This window comes from Aquarana catesbeiana, linkage group LG01, assembly GCF_042186555.1.
Source record: "Aquarana catesbeiana isolate 2022-GZ linkage group LG01, ASM4218655v1, whole genome shotgun sequence".
NCBI lineage: Eukaryota > Metazoa > Chordata > Amphibia > Anura > Ranidae > Aquarana > Aquarana catesbeiana.
The window spans coordinates 836,191,567-836,202,827 of record NC_133324.1 but is presented as its reverse complement, the minus strand read 5'-3'; the positions used below and the strand labels follow the sequence as shown (position 1 = coordinate 836,202,827).

Below are 11,261 nucleotides of genomic sequence, written 5' to 3'. Positions count from 1 at the left end.
TTTGTAAAATTATTTCTTAAATTTAAATAATTAATTTAAATTAATTATTAATTTAATAATTAATAATTAATTTAAATAATTTGTAAAACAAGAATATCTTTAATAAGAACGTGTACTCTTAGTTCCTTTATGTATGCACTTTGGGACAGTCTAGCGGTGACATTACTAAGGCATATGTCCTCTTGAAATTTATGTTAGAAATAACTGTTTCATTTTTGGCGTAGATTCTTGTCACCAGCACTCCTCGTTCAGCTAACACCTTGTTGCTGCTACTACTGCTGTGGGACAGGAAGCGGATATGTACATTTAGTTATCACACAGCACATATGACACATCTGTCTGAACTGTTCCTCCTTAGCCCCCTCCTTCTCACATTGAGCCCCTTCCAGACGACCATCATTTTCACTACTAAAGACATCCGCTTCGAGGGTCTACAAGCACCCACGTTATGTCTCTGATTACACCAACAGAAGTGGACCTCCAGCCTGGCACCATAGCATCTCTGCATTGTCTGGTAAAACATTTCCGTTTTAAAGCACCTTATTACTACTATAGTTTAGTAAAGAGACAGATTTCTGCACTAGATATCTTTTATTGTACCACTAGTTATTTTTATTATAATATATAAAGGAGTAAAGAGACCTAGCCAGATTGTAATCACTGTATACCCCATTGTATGATTGTGTGGTTGTTTGCTGGTCATGAATATGAAATGTACAGAACCTTCACCAAGTTTCATAAACAATATTCAGATGGATGTTTATTTGAAGCCCTCCAATCAAATGGCTATATTAATATTTGATGCTATAGCTAAAATAAGAGGCCAGTCCAGTTCAAAGCTGGCTTGTTATGTACTCTCCTCCACATTTCTAATGATTTTATTATTTTCATGTTAAATTAACTGGTTGTCTCCACTTTGAAGCCAGTAAAAAAACATACTGAATTGCTTGATTCAGAAATAGTTGTTTCAGCTTTGACTATCCAGTAGACATTTACATTTCTGTAGTTTTATGGGATTCTCAATTGCTCTTTAAGTGCTTACGGAGGAGAAAAAATATTTTTTTGTTGTAATAATAATCCCTCAGCAATATATATTGGCAGCTGGATGAATGGTTTATTTTTTTCCCAAGCCAGCAGAGCAAAGTCTATGACTATTAATTACCAAGGGTATATGAATTTCCAAAGATACTGGGGACCACTGTAACTATATTTTGCTCCAGAAAAGGACATTTTGAAATATTTAAATAATATTAGGCCATGGATTTCCCACTTGTGATTTAAAGTAATGTTGCTTTTACTACTGGTTCAATGGCCTCGTTGTTTCTATAGAGTTCTATGACTGTTTTGTAGGATATAAGTCTTTCTGTCTTTCATTCCATCATCTTAAAGCGTATTTTCAAGTGAATTGCTTCTTTTGGAGCATGTTTATAAATAGGACACAAGAGACACCTTGAAGTTGTTCAGAATAGCTTGTAAAGTACAATTGGGCAACAGACGGAGGGACATTTTTCTTTGTTTTTTTAAATGTGATACCATACAATGTTCAACCCAAGCCTTGATATTTTTACCCCTGTGTTATTACAGTGTGCGTGTCTAGTATACAACTAATAATGAGATCTGTCAGCATAGCACAGGCATAATGATGGCAAACATAATTCCCAGGCCCCCTCCTCATAGAAAGGGAATGTTTAGATAGGCTTTTTAAGCACGTAAAAGGTAAGCAACAATTTTTAAGTATTTTTTAAGGTAGGCTATGCAAATTAAAACATGTAACAAATAAAAATAGTTGTTACTTAGAAGTGAAACTATACTAAAATTACATTTCCGAGTGTTTTACCTGCAGTGTGTTTCTAAAAATTCAATACAAAGAGAAAGATGATCAATGGGAAGCGCCACATTTTTGCGCAGTTTTCATACGTTTAACAATTGCCATTAAACACAAAAAGCAGTTTGTTTTCCAAATCCTACAATTTCTGATTGGGGAAACAATGTCACAAATCAGTTGTATGCATTTCACATTTTGTTAACACAATTTTTAAAGCGTTATGTGTGATTTTGTCGTTAGTGGGGTTGATTTACTATAGGAGTAGAGAGTGCTCACATTACAATGTAAACATTCCTGGAGCATGGTAAATACAGTAAAATTGGGTTCACTTCAGGCCCAATCAAATGCAAGGGAAATGGAAAAAGGACACACAAATGGAAACTGACGTGAACACAGTTTCACATTATTTATTATGCTTTGTGGACGCTTGTTTTCTTTCTTTAGTAAATCGTCCTTAATAAATTCAGTTTCATAAAGCTAGCCTTTGATTATTGCAATTATACTGCATTAATATCATGTGACGAATGCCATGATATTTTCAAGCAGATGGTCTAATGTCTAAAATCCTGCACGAGGCTGTTTCATTTAATTTTGCATTTCAAAACTAAGGGCCCTTTCACACTGATACTTTTTCCTGTGTTTTTTTACCTTGGAAGAAAAATATTTCCCTTTAAATCCTATGGGACTCTTCACACCACTTACAGGTGCAGTGCATTTTGAAAAATCCTGCATGCTGCATCTTTGCGGTGTGGTTTTGAAAATTGCACCAAAAATGCAGCTTTCCATTGAAATTAATGGAAATTGTGGTAAAATCGCTGCAAAAATGCACCGAGATATGCGTTTTAGGCGTGTTTTTGAGTCACATGTCCATTTTTCACTGGTGCAGGCAACTTAAAAATGCACCAGAAACACACATCTGATACACAGCAAAATCGCCGTAAAAACGCATATGCATTTTTACCACAATTTTGCTACAGAGCAGTGTGAAAGGACCCTAAAGCTGAGCAAATGAATTGCATATAGACATCTTCCCTGCAGTAGTTTGCATAACTGGCCTAGCAAAGCATAAGTAGAGCCAGAATAGGAATTTATTATCATTTGACATTATTTGTTTTTATGAAAAAAAAATATCACATTTTGTTTCTCTTGGTCATCCTGTCTTTCGGGCCACACTAGTGCCACATTCTTCCTTGGATCTTGGTGTATGATCAAAAAGTAAAGTGGTAATAGATTATTATTTTGAATTCAATTCTCATTGCGGTATCAAGATATGGCTTTCCCTACACATTTATATTCTATAGATAGTACCATTGGTACTTATTCTGTAATGCAGTGTACTTCTATAGATATTGTTAGTAATTATTCTATAAGGCAGCGTAATTCTATAGATACTGCCGTTACTTATTCTGTAAGGCAGTGTAAAATTTAAGGATGATCTGCAAGATGGGGTGACCCATCACAACCACTCACAGTTGTATTTAATTAAGCCAGATCAGAAATCTGATTGGTTGTTGTGAATTACTATGCTTTGCACACCATTGTTGCACTTTGTACTGCTTCCCTGAATCTAGTAGCTGTAACGATTACTGGGCAGAGAACAGCGAAAGCTCTACTAATTAGAAATCACCTCTTTTTAGACCGAATTCACCCAACCAAAGATTGAAATTTTTATGGCTATGGTACATCATTGTTCTTTGCACCATGGTATAAATCAAACTCTGCGTAATGAGAATTTTTTTTACTGTCAAACAAGATTTATGGCTATTTCGCAAATTAGTTTGTAAGCAATAAGTAACTGTATATGTGAGGCACCTACATATTGTTAATTCAATAAAGACCAGTTATTTGTAAAGATTGTGTTTTCTCACAGATTGCATTACAATTAACAAGATTTAGATGCTAATGTAATAATCTACGTCCTACCCACCTTATCATTACTAAAGCTAGGGAGTTCTTGCCCTTGGAAACAGCTGCACTATAAGAGTAATTTAATCGTGCCTTTGCACAATTATAGATATAAGCTTGTGATGACCACTATGACCATGACTGTTCCAAGAGAACACAGATTTTCAGAGTTGATTCTGCAAAATTCCATAATGTCCCATCACAACCACATAAACTACTATGACTAACGACTATGATGGGGATACTTGCATCTGTTGATCTTTAAAAAAAAAAAAATATTGGCAAATGTTAATATATTACTGATAACACATATTGATCATGGTAGAATAGACATTCTAGAGCATATCAATGTCATGTTTATCAGACTACATATTCAATGACTTTTTTTATCATATGCATTATACAATGTTGCATCATAATATAACATTTTGATGCAACATATCATAATGTTTTATTGTGTGAAGTATCACTGTACAGAATAGTATAATTGTTTAGGCGTAGCTGTCAGTTTGATGTGACATGGCATACTTTCATTGGATCCATAATTCAAATCTGATAAATGAGGGTGAAAATGTATTAGCTGTTATATAAGGATGATTTATATTTCAGATTTTTATTTGCCAAGTTGGCCATTTAAGATTTCAATATGTTTTTTATGTGATAACATTTTTGCAGTTTTTTTTTTGTTGATTTGTGAGGGGGAAACCTCAGCATACAAAATAATCATAGAGTGTTTTTTCTGATTTTTTCCAATAAGTCAACTAAATCACTAAAAGAAAAAAAACATTATCAGATATAAAGTGCAGGCACCTAAAGGAACCTGCACATACCTCGCAGTAGCATCCAAGCCCCAACTGCCGGGCTGCTCTGCCATGCCAAAGCACTGACGCTTAATGCAAGTGTTGAAGCTTACAAGATCCTTCTCGCCTCCTACATATTTCTATTGGCCCATCACTATGACGGGATGCCTTACTGGTCAATAGACATGTGTGATTATTTTTGTACGAATCGAAAATTTGTAGAATTTTCGTAAATTTGTACATTTGGGAGGATCCGAAATACGAATAGCTATGCTTCCGAATTTTGTACGAAATACGAAATTTCGTTAACGAATTTCAGATCTAAATTCCTAACAAGCATTCGGAATTGTTACGAAAAGTTAACGAATCTAAAAGCTAAAAACCCAGGAAGTCAGCACAGCACAGGGATGGTGGGAGCCCCTCATAATGATAAATTCATCATAACGAACATTCATAATTGTTACGAAAAGTTAACGAACCTAAAAGTTAAAAACCCAGGAAGTCAGCACAGCACAGGGATGGTGGGAGCCCCTCATAATGATAAATTCATCATAACGAACATTCGTAATTGTTATGAAAAGTTAACGAACCTAACGAAAATTCGTATTTCGTACGAAATTCTGGACGCGAATTACGAAATACGAATTAATTCTAATACGAAATGGAATTGAACGAAAGAAACAAATTTACTGACGACGCACATGTCTACGTGGCCAATAGGAAACTATAGGAAACTATAGTAAGCAGGAAGGGACTGGAACATTGCATGTTAGAAGGGCACAAAAGTGGGACCAGTAGGTGCCCAATTTTCTTTCAGAGTTAAATTCAAACAAGTGCCTGTATACACAGTATTTGTACATATAAATTATGTGATTGAATTGAAAATTGATCACTCTATAAACACTGTATATGCCATTATATATGAGGTGCTCTGCTCCCCACAAAATAACATTTGAGTTTTGATTATGTATGATCAGTTGATCTCTTAATGCTCTATGAGCCTGCATAACTTGTGTAGGGGTTTGCACTTTGGCCATGCAGTTGGAGATCCATGATTGAGTCTTTATTAAGGATTCTTCTTTTACCCCATATCTGTATTTCTTCCCACTATCCAATAACTTGCCAGTATGTTAACTGAATTCCAGCGTAATGTGTGTGAGTGTAGGGGCATTCAATTGTAAGCTGTTCGGAGTAACAGTCTGATGAGGTTTTTTTTTTTGTTTGTTTGTTTTTTTTACTTTACAGTAAATATTTACTTTAATCATCCAGTTATATACATCAAAAATCCTGTTTTTTTTTTTCCTTGCATGTGACTGGGTATTTAAAGTGAATACAGCCTAATATTATAAATTCACCTAGGTGAGAATTCACTTTGTTAAGTGAATATTCTCTATCCCTTTAATATACGTTACATTTTAATGGAATATGTGGTTGCTTTACTGCAAAATTTTTAATCTACAGTTGTGCTAAATTGATTCAATGAACACTCGTTTTCCTTCAACATAAGTGCAGTAGCTGACAGAAAACTTAAAACAGAAATAGAAAATAATTGTACACTTTTTTTAGGCAGTGTTAAAACAAAGTTTTCGGTTCCTTAAAATTTTTTTTGTTCAAAATTTTATAACGTTATTTGCTACCCTTTATTTGTCCACAGTGTCTGAGAAATGAACACGTATTTTACATATACGTACATGTCTATGTTTTATGGTGGTTAGATAGCTGTGTGATTCAAGTATTAAAACCACACCAGCTAAAAAGTAACGAAATGTTGACCGCTAGGCCAAGTTCTATAGGAGAACAAAGTGTGTGAAGTGTCTTTGTAGCATAAACCTTTTTTTTTTCATATACATATATTTATTGTGTATTTATTTATTGCAATCAATTCAAACTGGCCATATATTTTTACCAGTTTTTTTCAACCAAATTTTTTGATGAAAACAAATTTAAAGCAATTTAATTAAAAAATGTTATTGTCCAGTTGTAAAATAAAAAAAAAAAAAATGCAATAACTGTCCAGAAAAGTACACATTTCAGATTTAGAGAGTTTTTTCATAATTTATACATATTTTTTTTTTAATTTTTAACTGTGACTCCAAATCAGATTCATGATCTGACCAAAGGTGGTCCACAAGCAGGCACTGGGGCTTCCTAGTCATCTTTGTATTAAGCTAAATACAAGCAGAGGCGACGGAACATCAACATCAACGACAATAACAAAGTAATAATAATGTTAGACCTTAGATTCCTCAAGCAGGAATCTTTGAACGGACTTTCACATTCTTGTGAAACGAAGTGTGAAAAACATCTGGCACACTTTACTGAAAAAAACAAGCATGTCAACTAATAATAACAAAGATCGTATGCAAAATACTACATGCAAAACAGTGGTAAGTGGAAATTTCTAAGTTATAAATACTCTTTTTAGCAAAGGATTGAAAAAAAAATGTATTCACTCATAAAGTCTTTTTTTTTAATTCACTGTGTAAATGTTTTGTTTTTATCAACTAATCCGTACATCCTAGATACTCTGGCATCTTTCCAAACATAGTTTTTATGTCACAATGAAAACATCTGCTGAGTATTCCTGCTATGCAGCTAGGATGTACAGTAGTATATTTGTGTCTTAATTTTGTGTAAGTAGAGATGTACCGATATCGGTGCCGATACTGAGCATTTGCACAAGTACTTATACTCGTGCAAATGCTCCGATGCCTAATCCGATAGCTTCCGGCAGGGCCACTGATAGGCCAGTACAGCCAGCCCTGTTGTATCCGGCCTGGCATCCTCAGCGTAGCGCGGGGGGGGGGGGGTACATGCAGCCTCACAGATGATCGGTGCGGCAGTGGCGACAGTTATAAGCACCAATCTCCTTGTATAGCTTTCAATAAAGCAGCTGATTGCCACTCCTCCTCCTCTCCCTCCCGCGGCTGTCAGCTGCTTTATTGAAAGCTATACAGAGAGATTGGTGCTTATAACTGCGTCCACAACTACACCTCTCAGCCCTAACAGTCACCGTGTCCTCCTCCAGCTCAGCGGGTCCTCCTTCGGCTCCTCCTCTGACTCCTCGGGTCCTCCGTGTGCTCCTTCAGCTCTCCAGGTCTTCCTCCGGTCCCGCCCTCATCCCAGATTTGTGTTTACGATACTTCAGTTTATGAATGAACAGGAGCCTCTGTCTCTGTTCATTCGTCTTCAGTGCAGCTGAGGCTGCAGAAAAAGGAACTTGGGAATCTGTGTCCTCAGTCCCTTTCACTGTCTCAAAAGGGAGATGTCAGGGGTCTGTTTAGACCCCTAATATCTCACCAAAGCCACCCCCAAATAATAAAAAAATTAAATAAAAAAAACACTGACACAATTCACCCCCCCCCCAAAAAAAAAGAAAGTACTATAAAATATTACATTCAAAATTACATTAAAAAAAAAGTATTGGTAGTCGGTATTGGTGAGTACTTGAAAAAAGTATCGGTATTTGTACTCGATCTTAAAAAAGTGGTGTCGGTGCAACCCTATAACAAAGTTGTTCACTTAGCAAAAGGAATGCGTACCCTTAAAGCAATTAAAGCGACCCTGTCATACAAAATTATTACAATAACCCCTGTTGCCTGTAAGGGCTCAGGAACATATTTACGCATACAGCTCAAGAATTCAGTGTACTTATACTGCCGGAAATCACAGGTGTTGGCAAGCAGCCAGAGCCAGCTGCCTGTACAAATCAATGGCAGGCTGTCAGACGCCATGGCTGCACACCTGTATCTGCACATCTGAGTGGCTCGTGTCCAGGACTTCTCATCTGTCCCTGTATGCTTTTGAGCAGTCAGATGTGCAGCTACAGAAATACAGCTGTGGCATCTGACAGCCTGTCATTGATTTATACAGGCTGCTGGATGTGGTTATATGCTAACCTGGCCTGTGACTCCTGCAGAAATGCTTGGAATTCTTCCCTGTGTGCCCAAATGTGCCCCTGCGCATCAGCCCTAAAAGAAGAATTAAAAAAAAAAACCTCACTTTTCCCTGTGTCCTTGGCCCCACATAACGTAGAATATAGTAATAATATGAGGTCAGAGGGAGGAACCAGTAAAAGCTACAGGGAAGCCAGGAGATTAACATTTTCCAGAAGACTTTGAGGGGCCAGTGTTTGGTAGCTCTGGCAGCAGCAAAGGTAGATATTTTCTGCCTTCTTTTTACAGGTAACACAGGTTATTATAACAATTTTTGTGACAGGATCTTAAGGCGAAACTGATTTCACTTTGTTTACCCAATCATATGTAAGGGATAGAAAAAAAAAATGTTTGCTATCACATGATTTGGTGATTGAATTATGAACTATTTCTTCCTATTTACTGAGTTAAGTAAGCATTCACTTTGCAAAGTGAATCTGCACATAGGTGCAAATGCTGGCACCATTTTGCATAGGTGAGCAATTGGTATTTTTTATTTTGCACTAAGTTAACCCCTTTAGGACCACCCAACACTTATGTGTGGCACTAAAAGGGTGGGCTTCAATGCCCACAAACCGCACATATGCGTTTCCAGGTGGGCAATGTTTATGTGCTCACTGTGCACTCTCGGCACAAAGACCAAGCTGTCAAAGACAGCTCTCGGTCTGGGCTAAATATCAGTAGCCAGCGGAACCAGCTTCTGATCATGTGACCACTGTGATAGCCACCGCCAATGCTCCCCACTCCCCTGGGCATTCCAAAGTGTTTAAGAGGTTTCCTGCAGTAGATGTCCCCAGTCTGATGAACAATATCATGCAACTGACTATGAACCCAGGTCATTCTGGATCCACCCTAGTGTATTACTAGGCAGTGAAAAGAGAAACAGCACAGTAATGAGCTCATGCTTCTGTCACTCTGCTTTCTCCTCCTATCAGCATGCTACTTGTCAGCACATAAGCTGATTGGCTGCTTGTACTCATTCTTCTTTTCTATCTTTGTAAAGGGACTGCAAAGCCTTAAACCTGTTCAAATTCAGGTATTTACACCAATTGCATTAAAAATACATTTAATGATGTATTAGTGATTACAGTGCTGTATTCATTTCTGTATTTTATATGTGCTTAGAGTTCAGCTTCAAGGTTAAAAAAACACAGCATATAATATAATGTGTGTGGTATAATAACAGTTAAAGTGTATGTCCAGCCAAAACTTTTTTTTTTGTTTTGCATATACTGTACAGTAGTAAGAAAGGCTAACGTCCTCCCCTGAGTTTTATATGTCTTCCAAATGTTATCCTTTGGCGTCCCTATATGATTTTTCTCGATGTTACAATCTATTATAGCACACTATATTTGGAAGGGATAGTATACTAAAATATCTCGAGATACTTTATATCGTCCTAAAAAAGTGGGGGGACTGGCTTTACCAAATTTTAAATTATACTATCAAGCAATTGCACTAACTCGCATGGCAGACTGGAAGTATGCTAGAAAGACTAGACTCTGGGTGAAACTTGAATTGGCACTGGCAGATACTGATTTACCAGCAGTGCCATGGATATCATGACCATTGAGAGGGCTAGCATCCACAATATCTCCTTTGACTAGATCAACCCTGGCAATATGGGACTCCCTGCATACTCGACACTGTTAGGAATACAATTCCCCACTAATACCCTTGCTGAGACTTATATTTCACGCCGGGAGTCTTAGATCAGGGCTTTGATACATGGTTCCCAGAGTCTACACCACTATTATATCAAGTCCTTATGCGGAGTAGATCAGCCAACATTTATGGACCAGTGAAAATACGTACAGCTGTCTCAATTTATTCTGAGTCTCCTGAGTCTTCCACCTTCTCGCTCGTTAAAAGAACTGAACCCTATTGAAATAATTATGCAATATAAAGACCTACCACAAGATTGTATTTCTCTTTTCTATAAAGCTCTGATGTCCTTGCAATACCCTGGGTATCCGGACTATATAGGCCGTTGGGAAAAAGACTTACAAATTACACTTACAGATAAGCAAAAAGATAAGATTATACAATTTTCCTATATGCCCGCTACCTTGAGTAGAATGACGGAGGTAAATTTTAAACTTCTTACTCGATGGTATCATACACCAGTAAAATTACACGCAATGTATAGCTCAACTTCGCTCCAGTGCTGGAGTGAATGTGGAGCTACACATGGGTACATATGGTGGTTTTGCCCTAAGATCTTCTCATTTTGGGAGGAAGTGGCAAAGGTCATCTCTCTGATATTGGGGCGAGTAATTAGATCTGAACCATTGACTTTTTTATTTCACGAACGAAACAACAGATCAGTATAGGATGTCTATGACTCCATGTTTGTTAACTGCTTGTAAATCTCTGATCCCGCAATATTGGGGAAAATGCTCAACCCCTACTATCTCACAGTGGCTACAAAGGGCTGACGAGCTCTGTCTAATGGAAGAAATAACTTGTACACATAAAGGGCTGACAAGAAAATATCTCAAGACATGGGCAAAATGGTTGAATTTAAGAATACTAGAATGTCAGAATACGATTTATTAATTAATACTATTTATTCTTACTGTTTCTGCATCCTCCCGACAGTTTTACTTCTACAATTGTTGTAGGTTCTCCCTTAATCTCCCCCTTTTTTTTCACTTCCTATCCTCCCCCCTTTTCTTCCTTATTCCTTTGGAATTTTTTCTCTTGTTTTTTCTTTTATGTTTCTTTTTCTGTTGCTTCCGCCCTCCTCCCTTTACCTTGCTATTAGAGGGGAGAGGATGGGAATTAACAAGATAA

The 11,261-nt window shown here is 37.0% G+C and overlaps 1 protein-coding gene across 2 annotated transcripts in view; it reads left to right on the top strand.

The window, feature by feature from the left end:
* Positions 1-284: 284 nt before the first annotated feature.
* The window catches only part of RHOH (ras homolog family member H), a 64,429-nt gene continuing 53,452 nt past the window's right edge, over positions 285-11,261 (top strand). For both annotated transcript variants that reach the window (XM_073608549.1, XM_073608551.1), the window contains exon 1: positions 285-514. The gene's annotated coding sequence lies outside the window, so the exon portion shown is untranslated. The remainder of the gene's footprint in view (positions 515-11,261) is intronic.